The 6,150-nt window shown below is 54.5% G+C and overlaps 1 long non-coding RNA gene across 2 annotated transcripts; it reads right to left on the bottom strand.

Annotated features, from left to right (window-relative positions):
• Positions 1-204: 204 nt before the first annotated feature.
• On the bottom strand, positions 205-5,416 carry LOC115282931. 2 transcript variants are annotated; one of them, XR_003904804.1, is made up of 6 exons: positions 5,316-5,416; positions 4,681-4,786; positions 3,225-3,486; positions 1,888-2,018; positions 1,565-1,785; positions 205-582 (listed from the first exon to the last, which is right to left on the bottom strand). It is a non-coding gene; the product is annotated as an uncharacterized LOC115282931 (long non-coding RNA). The 2 variants fall into 2 exon arrangements; XR_003904805.1 differs by lacking the exons at positions 205-582; positions 1,565-1,785 and having other exon boundaries at positions 1,961-2,018; positions 3,222-3,486.
• Between the last annotated feature and the right edge of the window lie 734 nt (positions 5,417-6,150).

Here is a 6,150-nt window from a genome sequence, read left to right as displayed (position 1 = left end):
CCATCCCAGTTCTCCTGGGAGGGATCTCCCCACAACCTGCTGGCTCTCTCCAAGGTCCTGATCACTCTAGAAATGCTGAGGCAAGAGGAGGCCACATGATGGCTGATAGCAGGAGGACCAGGAAGGAGCCAGACCTGCCTAGGAGCTAGTCTTGGCCACACCTGTGGGTCTCAAGTCTTACGAGTCTCCAAGATGTGTGAATGTGCCAGCTAACTGGGTTCAACCTAGGAACGAATACCTATGAGTAGCAGCTGGTATCCACACAGTGCTCACCTCACGGGAGTCCTTTGCTGTGTTGCCCTCACAGTGTTGCTATGATGTTACCATCCCCATCTTGCAAGTGAAGAAACAGAAGGTGTAGAGAGCTTAAATTCAACGATTTGTCAACAGTGGTTACAGTGGACCTCAGCTGGCCCCAGGCTGCAGGTGAGCACCTCGGAGGCAAAGGTGTACAACACAGAGCTGGTCCCTATCCTCATGGCAGTCAGAATCAGCCACAAGTGCAGCCCAGAGAATGAAGAGGAACCATCCAGAAGCAGAGGAAGGGTATCCCAGGAAGAGGAGACAGCATGTGCAAAGGCCCTGCACAGGGAAAGAGCTTGGTGTCAGGACCAGTATGGCAGGGATCTGTGCAGGGGAGGGCACTGCTAGAGGCAAGGTAGGGACAGAGGCAGACCCAGAGCAGGCAGGGCCTTAGTAGCTCTAAAAGTTCCAGATTTTCTCATAAGTGTGACGGGAAGCTATTGCCAAAGGTCACCCAGGTCTGTTTGGCACCAAAGATAGGGTCTATACACCTTTCCATGCTGTCCCCTCCCACCCCATGCTGTGCTCTCTAGAGGAGTGACAGGCAATGACCAGTCACCTCCTTGATCAGAGCGGGGCAGAATGAGGGCACTGGGGATCCCCAGTTTGGGGTTTTCTTCTTCTAGTCACACATGGGCTATGCAGAGCTGGGCCAATGTCCTTCTGATTTTAAAGTCCCAAGTTACCCAGGATGGGGCCAGCAATGGAGGAAGAAGCCCCCTGAACAAGTCCCCCTGGGCTACCAGAAAGACCACCTCAGCCTTGCAAGGCACATCTCTAACTGTCCCAGAATCCCTGTGGGAGTGAGAGGGACAGAGAGAGGTCTGATCCCCCAACACTTGTGAGCTCACAGTGGGACGGGGTCTGGGAGGGGTCCCAGTCCGGGCAGTGGGCATACTGGAATCAGCCTCTGAACCTCACGGTGCCTTTGTTTCCCTGCCTGGAAACAGAATAAAGAGTCTCTCTCGTGGAGGGGTGTAAGGATGTATGGCTGTCAAGCACCTAGCCTGAGCTCTGCACTGAGTAGGTGCTCAGCCGATGCACAGCGACATGATTGTGATCTGATCTGCTTCTAGGCCGCTCCTCTCTCCAGCCACTCACCTATCATCAACCCTGTATCTCCCACTGTCCCGGAGCTCTGTGCACCTGAAGTTTCAAATCCCTTGTTAAAAATAAGCTTAAAAAAACAGCTAGAAGAGGAGGTGAGGAAAGTGGGGGAGGGAAAAGGGAAGAGGAGAGAGAAGGAAGGAACTGTTTTCACCTGAAACCACACCTCCCATTCTGCTGGTGACCACGGACAGCCCTGCCCAGGCCTCTCTTGCAAATTAGAGGCTGCAGGGTAACAGCTGCAAACAAAGCGCTGGGCTCTTTGAGGGTGGGAAACCAGGAAGGAGCTCTTGGCTTTCCTCCCTTCTTCCTGAGCTCACAGGAATGCCTCAGGTGGGTCCAGGCTGTGCCAGACAGGCCGGGCAGGCATGGCAACTGGTGGGGAGGGCACAGAAGGGGGGTCAGCACCAGAAGAAGACCAGGGGGAATGGGGCGACCAGTCCAGGGTTGGTTGTGTCATGAGACCTGAGTCCTCACCTGTGATTCAGGCCTGGCACCATATCCTTTGGTCTCCATCACATTATCTGTGAAATGGGCCTCTGGCAGCCCCATGTGTCACCCACAGTAGGTCTCCTCGAGTAATGCTTCTCATTAAAACCCTGCTCTCTCTGCAGGCAAAATGGAGGAATGGAGGGCTCAGGCATCGAGACACCAAGCCTGTTGTCTCTCCCACCCCACCAGGCTGTCCCTTTTCTCTTGTTCCCTAGAGGCAGCTTCCTGGCTACAGGCCACTCAGCCGGGTTCTCACACCATCGTTCCCTCTCTCTCCCCGCCCCAGCCCCCTAGACCTTACCGGCCTCTTCATTGTCTTTCTCCTGCTCTGCCCCAGCTGCCACCTCACAGGCCTCACCGGCTCCAGCCAACCCCAGGCCCGCCACACGCACACCTGTGGATCTACTCCCCAGAAGCCCAGCTCTGGTTGTCCCCATCCTCTGTGCCAGGCTCAGCCACACTGCCCACCTCTCGGCAGTCGAGGCCAGCCACACTCTGGGGCCCTGGCCTACACAATGACCAGCACATCTCCAAGTACAAAGCTGGCAGTCAGCCAACAATGGCTAACCTCCCTTGCTCTACCTTCCCTTCGCTGGGCCACGCTGCCCTTCCCGAGACCCAGCCTACCCTATCCTGCCTCTTTGTCTGACTCATGCCATCCCTCCCACCTGGAAGGCCCTTCACTCTTCAGGGTCCAGCTAACATGCTCTCTTCTTCCAGAATCCTGCCAGCCAGAATATGCTCTCCCTCATGCTGTGCGGAATTTGGACTCTTTGTCCTAGCTGCCAGCAAATCCACTTCGAATGGGGTTATTTGCACCAATGTGTGATTTTCTAAGTGTGTAGCTAAGTCTGTACCTGTACCTGCACCAGAACCTCAGCTCTCATGCAGGTGCCAGTGAGAAAGACACCCGGGAACGGAGTGTGAGCTGGGGCTATGCCAGGGTGCTCACGGGATGCGTGGTGTGAGTTGTCAGCAGTGTGGACTTGAAGGGCAGAGACGATTGTGTGCATGTGTGCATGTGCACCACAGCTCACAAGTGTGCACGTGGGTCAGTGCACAGGAGTCCCTGCACCAGAGCCAACACACAGATCTCTCTCTCTCTCTCTCTCTCTCTCTCTCTCTCTCTCTCTCTCACACACACACACACACACATGCTAGAAGACATCTTGTAAATTTTCACATTCTTAAACCTGACAATTGGTAAAAATAAATCAACACATACTGAAATGATATTCAGCTGTGCCTGACAGGTATGTGTCCTGCTGGGCACATCATAATGCTTCTAGTAACTGAATAATAAAATAATAAGTACTGACAACCTGCTCTTCCCTCTACAGCATGTTCTTCACAATCATGACCTCATAGGGTCCTCACAGTCTGATCCCATCCTCCGGGCATGGAAGCAGTGAGTGCAGACTGTTTGAGGCAGGGCTGGCTGAGGTTCAAGCCCCCTCTTTGGGCTCTGATCACAACCCCCTGAAGGCAGTAGCCGTGCAGGGCTCTGCATCTACAGGAACTGGGGCTGGTTGGGGATTTATCTGGAAGTGGAGCTCCTCCAAGCTTGAGGATCTGTGCTTCCTTCTGTGAGACAAGAAACAGGAATGTTTGGGTTAAGTAACGGGGGGTACGAACATCACAGGTCCTCCCTCAAGGCTCAGCTCAGAACAACTTCCTCTAAGAAACCGTTCCTGAACACCTCCCCTGACCCCAGGCTCAGTGTGTTTCCTTAGCTCCAGAGCCCAGCAGGTGGCCTAGGGCCTGTTCCCACTTCCATCACTTGTCTCTGGAGCAGCCTTTGAGCTTTAAGGCAGGGACAGGGTCTCCTTCACCTCGGCGTCCCAGTGCCTGGCACATCTTAGACATTTACCAAACCTTTATTGTGCATATGCATGAAGGAGAGCGTGAGTGAGTTAATGAGTGAGTGAGTGAGTGAGTGAGTGAGTGAGTGAGTGAGTGATGGAAGGAAGGAAGGAAGGATTAGCCCAGGACACACAGCAACTCTGTGCACAGCTATGTTAAGAGAAGCAAGTCCCACCACATGTGTGTATGTGGGGAGAGGGAGGAGGGGGAGGAATGTGCTAGAAAGAGGGTACAGGAGCCTGACCCCATCCTCATTTTTTCAACCTGGCCACTCTCCCCCGGAGAGAGGGGTTAGGAAGGAGGACGGAATACTGGAGCCCAGTAGGCACGGAAGCCGTTTGCCTTCCATTCAGTCCCGAGAAGGGGGCCCAGCCCTCAGCCCGGGTGACTCCTGGGCCCCAGGAGTGCTCAGCCTTGGGCGACAAAGCCAGGCTCTCTGTCACTATGCCTCCCAGGGAGCAGAGGCCCCTCCTGCCTGCGCCCGTTACCAGCTCCTCTGGCTGAAAATCCCCAGGAGGGTTTCTTCCTCTAGTACTTATATCTACAGGAGTTTGAGGAGTTACCTTAGAAAGAATCCTCCCTCTGCAAACCTCCCAGAAGCCTGGAAAAGTTTCCTTCCATCCTGTCTGTGGCCAGTAGCCAACTGTGAGCCAGTTCATTAATATTAATGTTAATAATCTCCTACATTTGCTTCACGCTTTCCCGCTTACAAAGCACTTTCAGATCTATCATCTCATCCGCTCCTCACCACCAGCCTGGAAGGTCAGCGGGGCAGCGATTACCATTGTCCCCAGGAGGGACTTAAGACCCACGTTGAGGAGGGGTCCGCCCAAGGCTGTCACGGCAGCCAGCTTTGGGGCGAGAAGCTGGGAGGAGCAGAGGCCGGGTGCCCTGACCCCCCAGGAGGAGGCTCACCTTCTCGCTGCTGCCGGCCCCTTTCCTCACCCACCTCATCCATGTCAACGTCAGCACCATCTCCGCCTGCTTCAGGGGACCTGTCCTCAGCCATTACAAAGACAGGCTGAAAATAAACAAAAAAGCCAGGCTTTTGCCATCTGCTAAAACTGTAAAATGACCTGCCAGCAATTTGCGGAGTGACCTTGGGCTAGACACTTCCCTCTCTGGGCCTCCATTTGCTTGTGTGTTGAGTGTGAGGGCTGGCCTCTTCCCCTCCTGCCCCTCTGAGAGGGGGATCCCTCTGGGATGGCTACAACTGAGGTCTGAGGGGTCTGCCCTGTGTGCCTAGCTGAGACCCCACCCCCAGCATTCTGGTGGGGGAAGGACAGCCACCTCTCCTGAGTGATGCACCAGGGGAGTGAGCTAGGAAGTAACAGAGCATTCCAGGGGCCTCCTAAGGATGGGGCCAGAGTCAACCAAAGGTGCTAATCTGTAGCTTCTCTGTGATAGGCGTCTTACACACATTATCAACCTGCCTCAAAATAGCCCCAAAATGTGAAAGATTAAAGTGTTTAGATGAGAAGCTCAGAGCTCAGAGAGGTTACTTGGTTTGCCCCAAACCACACAGCAAACAGCAGAGGCAAGTTCCAAACCTGGTTCTGGTCTTACTTCTCAGTCCCAAATGCTAATGGTCTGGAGGGTGGGATGGGAGGGGTGCCCACTGAACATCTCTTTTTTCCCTCCCCCTTCTTCCTGCCTGCCTCCCCTCTGCTCTCCTCTCTTCCCCCCTGCTTCCCCTGGAGCCTCAGTCCGAGGCGGGGCCACCTCTGTTGCATCAGCTCTCCTGTCATCTCAGCCCAGGCTGAGATTTATGGATCTCACTTCAAGGATTTTTCTTTAATAATAACATTTATAATCATTTTAGAAATTAAGAGCTGAGGATGCAAAGCATTTTAATTAAAATAATCCGCAGTTGATAATTATAGGACTCTTTTAGCTGGAACCATCTTCTCTCAATCTGTCACACTCCCCGAGGAAGGCAGGCGACGATAACTACAAGCACATGAGCGAGTCTGGTACCTGTGTGTGGTACGGAGTGGCCCAGGGGTCACTCTCAGAGGCTGCCTGCCAGGGAGCTGGGCTTGGGGGTGAGCCGGACAGGCAGAGACCTGGGGTTGGCCCCCTGTGGTCCAGGCAGGGCTGGTTTCCCAGCGGGCTCAGAGGGGTCAAGGCCTCAGGCGTGGAGAGATACGGGAAGGCTGTGTAGTGAGAAGTAGAGCTCTAACTCCCGTAACGTCCTCCCTCCACCCCATGCGCTGTCCTGCCCTCTGTGGTCAGGAGAGGGCAGCGAAGGCCACCGAATGCAGACCCGAAGGCTGGACTGGAAGATGGGGCATAAAGGACAGGAGAGGAGTCCGGCTTGGTGGGGCAGGCACCAACAAGTCAACACAGCCCCATCCCACACCTGTCACTAAGAAGCCATCTGCC

The sequence above is a fragment of the Suricata suricatta genome, chromosome 17 (assembly GCF_006229205.1).
Source record: "Suricata suricatta isolate VVHF042 chromosome 17, meerkat_22Aug2017_6uvM2_HiC, whole genome shotgun sequence".
Taxonomy (NCBI): domain Eukaryota; kingdom Metazoa; phylum Chordata; class Mammalia; order Carnivora; family Herpestidae; genus Suricata; species Suricata suricatta.
Note: the sequence above shows the minus strand (reverse complement) of the source record. Positions and strands in the feature narration are given on the sequence as shown.